An 11,140-nucleotide genomic window follows, 5' to 3' on the forward strand; every position below is an offset into this window, starting at 1 on the left:
ACCTCTCGGGGTGTCCTGAGCAGTGTTCCAGATTTAGGGGGCCTCTAGGGCAGGAAAATGGAGTAGATTCTGGTATAAAACGCATTTGATGAACATTAATATAAGATACGTACATGTTTACATAAAACATGTGATTGTATCTCTTTTCTGTGTATTGTGGATAAAAGTTCATTTTGTCACAATCAGTTTCTACTTGCCTATTAAATTAGACTTTCGCCTGTTACTGGATCTGTTGTAGGCTTCTTCAGTACGATCGCTGTGAGAGAGTATACGTTTTCCCACTATCCGACGTAATATTGTTGCGACAAAGATTGTCGCCCCGTCAATCAATTTTTGACGGAGTTGGCGTCTTAAATTATCGCCCCGTCTTAAATTGTAGTCTGGCGACAATTTATGATGAGGGCTGACGGCAAAAATTGTCGCCCGCCCTCAAAGCACATTTTTTGTAGGGGGGGGGGGGGGGGGCGAGGGGAGGGCGGGGGGGGGGGGGGGGGGTAATATCTTTCTTGACATAGTCATTGAAATACCAAATCATAACTTAAATGGCTACATCCATGCAACAAGCCATGTAAAAAGTCACGGTGAGGTTTCAGGGAAGTGTGTTTCTGCGCGCGCATAATTGAGTGTCCGTTCGTGCGCGCGCGCGCGGGCGTGTGTGCATGCTATTGTATATTTTGGAAGAATGTGTTTATTACAGTTTGTGTTTGGGCTGCGCGTGGGGAGGGGTACGCTGTTGCTGGTATAAAAGTTATATTATTTCATCGGCAGCTTTGAGTTTGATGATTTTGTTTGACGGATTTGAATTTGAATTCGGAGTGGTGCTTGCGTGCGGGCGGATGCTGCTTTTATGAATACACGGTACATTATGTCTTATGTATCAACATAAGGAAGTCGTGTCATCAGGAAAGAAGGTTGTTGCGACATAAATTGTCGCCCCGTCAAAGATTGTCGCCCCCTGAAACAGGTGGCAATTTCTGACGGAGTTGGCGACTTAGATTGTCGCCACGTCAAAAACTGTCGCCCGCCCTCGAAGTACATTTTGCTGGGTAATATCATTCTTGACATAGTAATTGAAATACCAAACCATAACTAACATGGCTACATTCTTGCAAACAAGCCCTCTAAAAAGTCACGGTGAGGTTTCAAGGAAGTGTGTATGTGTGCGCGCTCATGATAATTGAGTGTCCGTTTGTGCGTGTGTGTGTGTGTTTGCGTGTGTGTGTGTTTGTGTGTGTGATGGAGCGCTGTGCGTGTTGTGGGAATTTGTCGCTTGAAAGTTTCGTTCCTTTTATCTCCTGCGTGCTTACGTAGAAACAAGAACGCTCGCACACAACACACATGTACGTACGTAGCCCACGTACAGCAAACCCCTTAGATATACATGTACTCATGTAGGCACAAAACTGCGCCCACAAACACGAATCACCACACACCCTATACATACGTCACGTACCCACATACACACGTACGCACACAGGCACACGTACACACACAAATAAACCACTGCTACTATACAGCCAACCACCACACATGCACAGTTTCCACATGTATTGTTATACTCCAAACACACATACACACACACACACACACACACACACACAGAGCTATATACGCAAATGCATACACAAGTCACATAGTACGCATCTACAAATCATACACAGCACATACCATGCAGCCCCCGACACACTATACGCATACTAGTAACTTACCAGTCATACCCTACCCACAAAAGCATAACCAACCACCTAACCCCCAGCCACACAATTCACAGTGCATGGCCGGTAACAATTTGTTTAATGGCAAGGACAATTTGTGTAATGACCAACGACAATTTGTGTAGCTACGTTTTATTTTGCCAGCACAAATTGTCGCCATCGAGGTCAAAAATTGGAAACTGCACGAGCATAACAAATTGACGACAATTTGTGACGGGGCGACAATTTTGACGGAGCGAAAATTTATGTCGCAACATTGTTTGTTTGTTTGTTTTTTTTTTTTTTTTTGCCATCATAAATTGTCGTCATCGAGGTCAAAAATTTGGAACTGCACAAGCATCAAAAATTGTCGCCAGACGACAATCTGTGACGGGGCGACAATTTATGACTCCAACTCCGTCAAAAATTGTCGCCCCGAGCCGGGGGCGACAATCTTTGTCGCAACAGAAGTAGCTGTATGGCGCACGCCGATCTGACAGGATGGGATCGTATATTGAGGAAAATGCGTACTGCCCCATGTTTTTTTTAAGGTTTTTCCTTGTTGTTTACGAATCTTGATGACTTCTCTTATCCATCGTGAGATTTTAACAGAATCTCTAGCTAGGATGGAACACTTTCCCCAGTTGATGTGGTGATTTTCATTGGCCACAAGGTTACTGATTGCTGACTTGTGCATATGGAAGGGAGATTCCTTCCTTTTTCCTCTTGTGAAGTGGGATGAGCTAACTGCACCTCTCGTTTGTGTTAATTTCGTCTGGTCCCATATTTCCTAGCTGTATCTCCATTGTAGGTTTTCTCAGAGTTACCACATGGAATCTGGTAGACTACCTCCGCTTGGTCACCAGTTGTTGTTGTTGTTTTTTTTTTTTGTCTTTAGTGCGGTGAGTTGGCTCAGTCGGTAAAGCACGTCTGCCTCCGAAACCCCAAGCGACCCGGGTTCGAAGCCGAGTCTGAACTGAGCAATGTTGTGTGCAATCATACCGTCACCTCCAGCATCTTGCAAGAGGCAAAACACTCTGTCCCTCGGATGGGACATAAAATGGAGGTCCCGTGTGCGAGAGAGTCACAACTCATGCACGCAAAAGATCCCGCTTCATTCATTCTTCGCAAAGAGCAGGGTATCTAACCCGGTGAAGTTGTCCCACTTCACATCCAACTGGACACTATAGAAGACCAGCTTAGCTGCTGGATATGGGCTATCCAACCATCTTCTCATATGGGAAACGAAGAAAAAAAAAGGATGTACAAAAATGTTCTTGAGTTTTGTGTGTGGCTTGAACGCTGTGGAAATATGCTTTTGATAGATCCTTTCCAGAGCTTCAGAAATTCCTTTCACATGTGGGATGGTTACAAATTTCTTCCTCTGACTGGTTTGTTTAGGATATGAATTCTTCTTGGTCTAATTCTCCCTTTTCCCGGGGTTTTCTTGAGAGACCAGCTTGGGGATCCACATTTCTTGAGCAAGGACTGAATGTATTTTTCCTCTGCCTTCAAGTCTTCATCCTCAGTGACGATAGAATGTACATTATCTTGGAGGGTACGGATAACCCCTAGTTTCTGGCGGAGTGGGTGGTGTGACTGGAAGTTCAACTGTGTATCTTTTTCCTGTAGATGACCATCTTGATTTAGCCATCCAGTTTCTTGGTGATCCCGGAGTCCAGGAAAGGGATAGAGTTAAGTACCTCTATCTCATGAGTAAATCTTATGCTACCTGCATCATCAACCTGGTGTAAGTACGCCTTGACTCTGTCGACTGTGTCTGTCTTAACTATGGCAAGGATATCATCAACATAGCGCTTCCAAACTCTAGCTGTGATGTCGTCATGAGTGGAGGCGACGGCTACTTGTTTTCAATTCTTTAATTGTTGACATGGTGATCTGTTTTCCAACACCAGCCGTGACAAATGTCTGCCAGTGACCTGGAAAATATCTATTGTACCCTATGAATCCAATGTAATCCACGATAGGACGGAGGGGGATAATTTCGGATCGCCGTGCGCCAGCTACGTCGGCTAGTGGGTTCTATAAACAGCTCTCTCACGGCGATCGATCTGAAGAAGGCTACAGATACAGTGGGCGAAAATATAATCTAACAGGTAAATTGTACCTGATTGTGACAAAATTAGCCTTTATCCAGTTGACTTTCCAATCAGGTGAATCTTTTTCAGCGATCAGAGCTTTTCTGTGTGTCTTTCTAAAGTAATGTGTCTAGCTGGCTATGGTAGTCGTGCTTGTCCCACCTTCCCGCACAATCGTTGATGACTTGCAAGTACCCGTCGTTTTCGAGCGACTGCCACACATCGAACTCCTTGTTGAAAGAGTGAGGACTCGTCGAGTAGTTCTTGGGTGTGTCGTCGTAATAATGATATCGAAGGGTTCGATTTGTGGGGTCGACGTAGCGAGGATAGAATCCGAACAACGTGATTCGTCGGCAAAACGTGGTAGCTGCGAGGTAGACCGCTGCACCTGTGGTTGCATGTCTGACTTTCATCCACCTGGCAGAAAATAAACAAACAAAAGAGAGAAAGAAAACAGTGTTGGTGAAGGACAATATCCATGACAAGCAATATATTGTAAAAGAAATCAAGCAAGAATGATAACGCGGAATGCTTTAATTTGGGAACAAAGATACAGTTTGACTATAACTACTTTTGTTCACGAATTGTTTCGTCAGTATAGTCTCCAAACTAGACGGTACAAGCGATGAAAAGTCACTCTTGCTTCGGGCTTCCAAGAAAAGGTAAATTCTTGAGTATTGTTTGGCGCTCGCGAAATTCGCGAAATTAAAATGCACGCGAAAATTTCTCGTTTTACAGTAACTTCACAGACGTAATGTTCTCAAGTTGAAAATAAAAATCTACCCCCAATGCTGGGCAAAGTTTTTTTTTAATGAAATGAATTACAGCGACGAGACGAACAGTGGTGTTTCAGCAAACACTTTTGTATTGTTCTTTTGTTGAACGCATTAACATACATCTAATTTGGCGTGTTTGGTGTCAATCTGAGAGGAGGCATTGAATGCCCAAATAAACAAATAAGAAAAGAAGGATATAAAAGAATAACCACGGATAACTGTGAGAAACAATCACACATACTTTCCTGTTGTTCCAACTGGACTAGCGGGACTGTAGGCCAATGAAGTTTTCAGCCCATGATACTTCTCGTAGAACTCCAATCCTTTCCTGATGTGTTTAATCAGTGTAAAACCTTTGACGCACCAAATTACACTGTTATTCAGACGCCGCATGAGTTTCAACAAACTTCGACAATCGTCCGGTAAATTGTCGACCGACGTATTAGTGTATTCAACCTTAGCACATGCCGACATTGCCCTACTCTGTTCGCCGTTAATCGTTGTTATATTAGTCTTCGATCCAACATCACGAGCGTATTCCCCGCCGGCGGGCGCGAGGTTCATTCGCAGAACTATATTCGCCTTGTCGATGACGTCACCACAACTGCTAGCCAATAGAACGCCGCTATTCCCCACGATTGCGCAGGGATCTATCAGCGGGAGGGACGTGGTCTGGTTGTACCGCTTCAAGCGAGTTAGAGACGAAGTTATTTTCATTTCAGTCAGCCGTATTCCAGGTAGAAATATCTGGATAGTCTTCTCGCGGGTCATTTTCTTCGTTAAATTTTCCCTTTAAAAGAACCAGAAAAAAAAATGGAATGAAAAGGCGCATCGTTGCCTTACCTTCAGGTCATTCAGTAGTTATGATGAATGCAATCAATCAATATTCATTGTATTTTAATAGTCTTTTCTTATATTCCACGCGACATGGTAGTTTTGTGTGCTTTATTATATTTTATAAAATGGGTTCAAGAATGTAGCCAATAGGAAGCGCTGAAATGAGACACACCTCCTTCCTTTACTTCAGTACAATTGCACTGCCTGTAATCCTATGGTAGATTGCCGATCGTCTGTGCGCGCGGCGGCTCCTTTGATGAATTGCATGCATACGCGCTGTCAATCCTGTAAACAACTTCTAGTTTGGGCTGCCGGCCGGCCGGCCTGTCTTCCCTTGTGCATAACATGTGTGGCGTACGTACGTATACTCTACTATACGTACACTTTGTACAGTACAGTAGACCAAGCGTTATGGGACCGGACGCGTATACATGGAGTCACTTTGAAGAGCAAATCAAACGATTTAGCAGGTTAATTCTCACGCCGTTTTCAGAGTATGTTGTCTAGTAGGCCTATATGAGGAGTCTATATCAAGTCTTTAAGGTAAAGGGTGCATATTCTATGTAAAATAAGTAAGTTTTCATGCGGGAACTTAAGTGTCCGGAAACCCAACCCCCCATGACTTATACTGTATGTGCGGGACTTCCGCGAATGCGACGTGCGTAAATGTTTGGGACGAACATCTTCGGACGTCTTGACCCACAAAGGTACGTGAAAAACGCTGAAAAATGATGTTAGTTTTCGAATTTTCGACCCATTTTATAAAACAAATGATGCACAGGATTATTTCGTGGCGTTAGTGGAGGCGTAGCTCACTCTCGGGTATTTACAATGTAGTGCAACATGCACTCGGCTTCGCCTCGTGCATGTTTCACAATTGTAAATACCCTCGAGTGCACCACGCCTACACTAACACACTCTATCCTGTGCATCATTTGTATAAAACATTTTTGTAATTCATCATACTGTTCATAATTAATGATTCATTTACTTGCACAACATACAGATCATGACGATGGACAATCATACTCAAATGATTAGTATTACCTTGCCACAATGTACTTATTCGGCTTGGCGGGTTTCTTTGCTGCTGTCGTCTGTAATTGAACTGACGCCACAAGGTCAAGATCTGAGTGAAAGTATGATGAAATATACCGAATTCAAAATGAAAGTTCCATTTCCTACAAAAAATATACTAGTAGAGTACATTTATTGCAAATGCAGAAATACAAAGGACAATGTGACATTTTTATATACAAGCGAAATCAATGCAGCTCACTTTTTTAAACAATAAAATAAACATGGTTTAAGGAAATGCATAGGCGAACTGTAATTGAATCTTATCAAGGAAAAGATGTCGTTAACGGAGGAAACTGCTAAAATGCCTAATGGTCAAACGATAAGACAAATTGCCTGCTTGAGAAACGGGGGGGGGGGGACATAAAACAAATCATACACACACAAGCGCACACACGATCAGAGAGAAAACAGCTCTCTTACATACGCACTGAAAGAATAAACAGGAGCAGGGGCGAATCTAGGAATTCCGTAAAGGGAGGGCGCCTTTACAAAATTAAAGGGGGGGGGGGTGCACGGCCCAATTTTGTCTTTTTATTTCTTTTGTTCTAACAAAAATTAAAGGGGGCGCGCCCGGTGCACCCCGCCTGGATCCGCGCCACAGGAGAGGTCAAAGAGAACAGGAAACAGGAACAGGAAGAAGAGGACAAGGAAGGGGCAAAGGAGGAAGAGTTCAAGGATCAACGCCAAAGTACATGAGACCAGCCTTACCGAGATATAATTGCACTGCATAAAAATAGTGTTTTATGAAATGAAACAAACAAAATTAATTTCGATAAAACAATGAAATTAACGGACACTTTAATCATGACAATATTTTGATGTTAAGCTCTCATGTCAGGCACAACTTTTAAATCTCCCAATTTCTTCTGTCAGGTGTTAGATTAAATTTCAAACGATGTACCGCAACTTAAACTTTGAAGGTCGTGCATTTTAAATCCAGGAAACAGGAATATTGTTTTTATGTTTTGAATATGTTGATATTTCAATTTAGATTTCTTTTGGACTTGAAATCAACATAACTTCACAATGTAATTTATTCCATTCCTGTGTAAATCAAGTTCTTCCTATCAGGGGGTTCCATCACTGCAAGCCCTTGCGGCTTTTGATACGGGGCGCCTGCTTCTTTCAGTTTATTGCACTTCTCCTTTCTTGTCTTTTTGCTTTATCTTCAACTGATTTTTTTACTACTTTGTTATGACGGCTTTAGCCATAGCTGTGTCAAGTTTATTTTTATGCTTTATATTATCTTAAATGTGCATATGTCTTAAACAAAGAACTAAGGGATAGTTCTATGCCCTCAGTCATACGCACATGCCCGTCCCATGGAACAATGAATTATAACGAAGAGAAGACAAATCTGCCCTTATCTTCTGTAAATAGACATTTCCTCATATCGTTATCATATCAATGAGTTTTCCCTTTTTACTGCTATACAAATCAGTGAGGGATCCATAAACTCGCATTTTTGGCACAAACATTTGGTTATCATCAAATGTATACATACATACACAAATACAAGGCAGCATTATACACAGGCGTCATATTATGGATTGCCTTTTTAGAGTTGCAATATAACAACGAGGGGAATACTGTCTGGCGGGGAAAATTTAACTACCAAGAGACTACCAGGTGTTTTATTATAACGACAGAAACGAAAGTCAATATTTGCTATATGTCATAATCTATATGAATACACATAATTTTATTCTAGCGCCTACGTGTTAACTTTTCGCCCGTCATACAAAGTCAGTGAGCAAGGGGGTAGTTTGAAAACACTTCTCGTGGCTATGCGAGATTGCCTAGAGAATTCTATACATTTTTATAGCCAAAATAATCATAGCTTTGTATACTTTTGTTCCCTTATAACAGTGCTCCCCTATTTTTATGACATGCATGTCAATTTGACATTTTTTTATTTCAACAAAAAAAAAAATCTAAAATGAAATTGCAATTGGTCCTGAAGCAAGTTTAAAGAAATCAAAGTATACAAAAATGTATACATCTATTCACTATTATATTCTGCATCCAATATGAGTGTATTTCTCCAGCCTTAATTTGAGGGGAAAATCTGCTCCTTTTTAAAGGCATTTAAAACACATTTGAACAGCATTCTATTTTATTGACTTTCATTACGTCCACGTGTTCATTCTTCGTGTCATTATGAAATTATCAATAAGTAGTGTGTGCATGATATAACACGATGTTGTGTCATCTAAGTGGATGGAATTTAAGATAGTTAAATCTTATTTCTCCATCGTGTTTTATAGCCTTTTATCTTATCCATCTTTATCTTGTTAATTTGTCTCTTATTCATTCTTTCTTCATAAGCTTGTGGCATCCATCGAACTCCTTTGCTGGGATAACCCCCTATTTTTGGCTATGAGCAATGAGTTCTGATAAAACGTCAATAGCAATGCCACTACTGCGGTTTTTGATAATGAACTTTTATCGGGAGTTTTATGAAAAATGTGATTGGTTGCATTAGAAATCTTTTGTTTATCATTAGAGTTTCTTACGTCTGATGTGGTGGTTTCTCTGTCATTTAGGTTGCGAAAGCCGTTCTAATATTAAAATTGGATATTGATATTATGTTTATAATTGTAAATTAATTTAAATTCAAATTTTAAAAAAATTAAAAAGCAATGTATTTTCGAAGATTTTGTTTTCAAATTGTGATTCCTTTAAATAATTGACTTTCAGTTTTGATTTTAACTAAAGCTTAATCCACTCTATAATTAATTTGGCTTTATTGGAAAGGTAACAAGCCCATTTTTTTTCTCATACGACGTGCACATTCTTTGACTTCTCCGAAGTCTTACTACATTATTGAATCACATCGTTAAGGCTTTTGTGGAAATGTCTTGAGTGGTCGAGGAATAATAACCTATACAATACATAACAGGTTTTTTTGTTCTGTTGATAATAATTACCCCACGATGCGTGACAGCTATATTGTGCAGTGTACCCCAAGGTAGCAAGGTGACCTGATAAATAGACTACCATTTGTTTATTGTCTGAATCGATGCTTTTCATAGATTTTTCATAAACCATTTTCCACTTCATTTACCTACGACTCTAATCTTTTCTATCAATATAGAAATCCTGATATTCTTTTACAAACTACTCATAATGATTTCAGATATGTTAAGCCGTGGATAGGAGCCAAATTATATTTAAATTTGCAGACGAATAAATTCATGTTTTTTAGATATTCACTTTAAATAGTCAGATCATTAGTCAGTTGAAGCATGTACTTAAGTTACAGTAATCGGTATTCTTGCTTGGAGAAACGCACATCAATAATTGTTTGAAAATTGTATTCATGGTATCATCACATTAAAAATCACATTTCACTTACAACCGGGTGATCATCAGGAAGTATTTTTTCAAGATTTGAGTCTGTTTTTTATCAACTACAACAGTTTATTTTAAATGGGAAGAATAGTGAACTGGTAAAATCATTTGATAATAGGGCCTATAGCTTGTAGAAGTATTATTGATTATAAATACCCTACTAGGCGACCTTCACTCTGCACCATTCTACCATAGAATAAACACTTTTTTTTATACTGGAACAGGTCTTGAGAATCAACAGTGATAATGTGAATTATTTGTCTACTTTCCTGTGGTTGTGAATGTATAGGGCGTACTGTGCCCATGCTGGTGGATAGTGTCTGGCGTTTGTTTTGTACGTACTGAGGACTCCTGCTGCCTGTCCATTAGTCCCTCCTCCTCCAGTTGCCCCTCCCCGATGTCTTTTGTTGTTTTGTCTTGTCTCACTATCGTCTTTGTTTCCTCGGTTGTTTGTGCACTTGTGTGAGGGTTTGCTTCTGCTGCACTCCCGTTTCTTTACCCTTTTTTACTTCCAGTTCATTCAATTGGCCCACATCGCTACACAGACTTGCCTTTAAGTTGGGCCTCCCTTTTCTGATAAAGCAATGACTTTGAAAAAAAAAATTGATCTAGGTTATGCACTTGCTCAAATTTTTTTTTTTGTTCCACTATAACAGGGATCGGTTGTAGTTGTTGTACTCGAAAGACTTTCTGATATTGGAAATAAAGTTTGATTTGAATTGAATTGGACTTTGAAGCACACTTTTTAACAAAGGAGGAGTTCCTTTAAAAAGATTCCGGAATCTTAAAGAGTTTTCTCTGAATCAAAGCTAGATGCGTCATATAAATGTAATGATTTGGGACAGTACTACACCTCATGTGACATCCTAAATGCCTTCGTATTAGACGCAATAGATTTTATAATCAAAAAGGGAAACTTATCATGATCGACTTACCAGGGTTGGACCTATATTTTGCAACTATTTCGAAGTCCCTTCGAACTGTCTTCGTTGTCAATGCGCTGAGGTAAGAGATGGCAATGCATATGCACAGAACAAAGCACACTTTCACGTACTGAAGGGCAGCCATCTTCGAACGATCGTCACCATGCATTCAGAGCTGTGCCAACATGCGCACATTACACGCAGTCGCCTGTTCGTCGTAATGTTTGTGACATGGATACACTCTCATGTTTACAGTAATGTTGGCGTCACATTGTCCCGAAATTGACGCAAGAGGGCCATAAGAATAGAGATTTCTTCAATTTTGCAAGAAGTTGTTCAGTCAAGAGCTGAGCTGATACCCCAGTCACACTGTAGGC

The 11,140-nt window shown here is 40.5% G+C and overlaps 1 long non-coding RNA gene across 1 annotated transcript; it reads right to left on the reverse strand.

The window, feature by feature from the left end:
* Positions 1-5,250: 5,250 nt before the first annotated feature.
* LOC139717607 (uncharacterized) lies at positions 5,251-10,918 on the reverse strand. Its single transcript, XR_011709982.1, has 3 exons — positions 10,776-10,918; positions 6,454-6,535; positions 5,251-5,359 (listed from the first exon to the last, which is right to left on the reverse strand). It is a non-coding gene; the product is annotated as an uncharacterized lncRNA (long non-coding RNA).
* Positions 10,919-11,140: the final 222 nt, after the last annotated feature.

The sequence above is a fragment of the Diadema antillarum genome, unplaced genomic scaffold (assembly GCF_040938485.1).
Source record: "Diadema antillarum isolate AM-2024a unplaced genomic scaffold, OU_Dant_1.0 scf00000078, whole genome shotgun sequence".
In the NCBI taxonomy this organism is placed as follows: Eukaryota; Metazoa; Echinodermata; class Echinoidea; order Diadematoida; family Diadematidae; genus Diadema; species Diadema antillarum.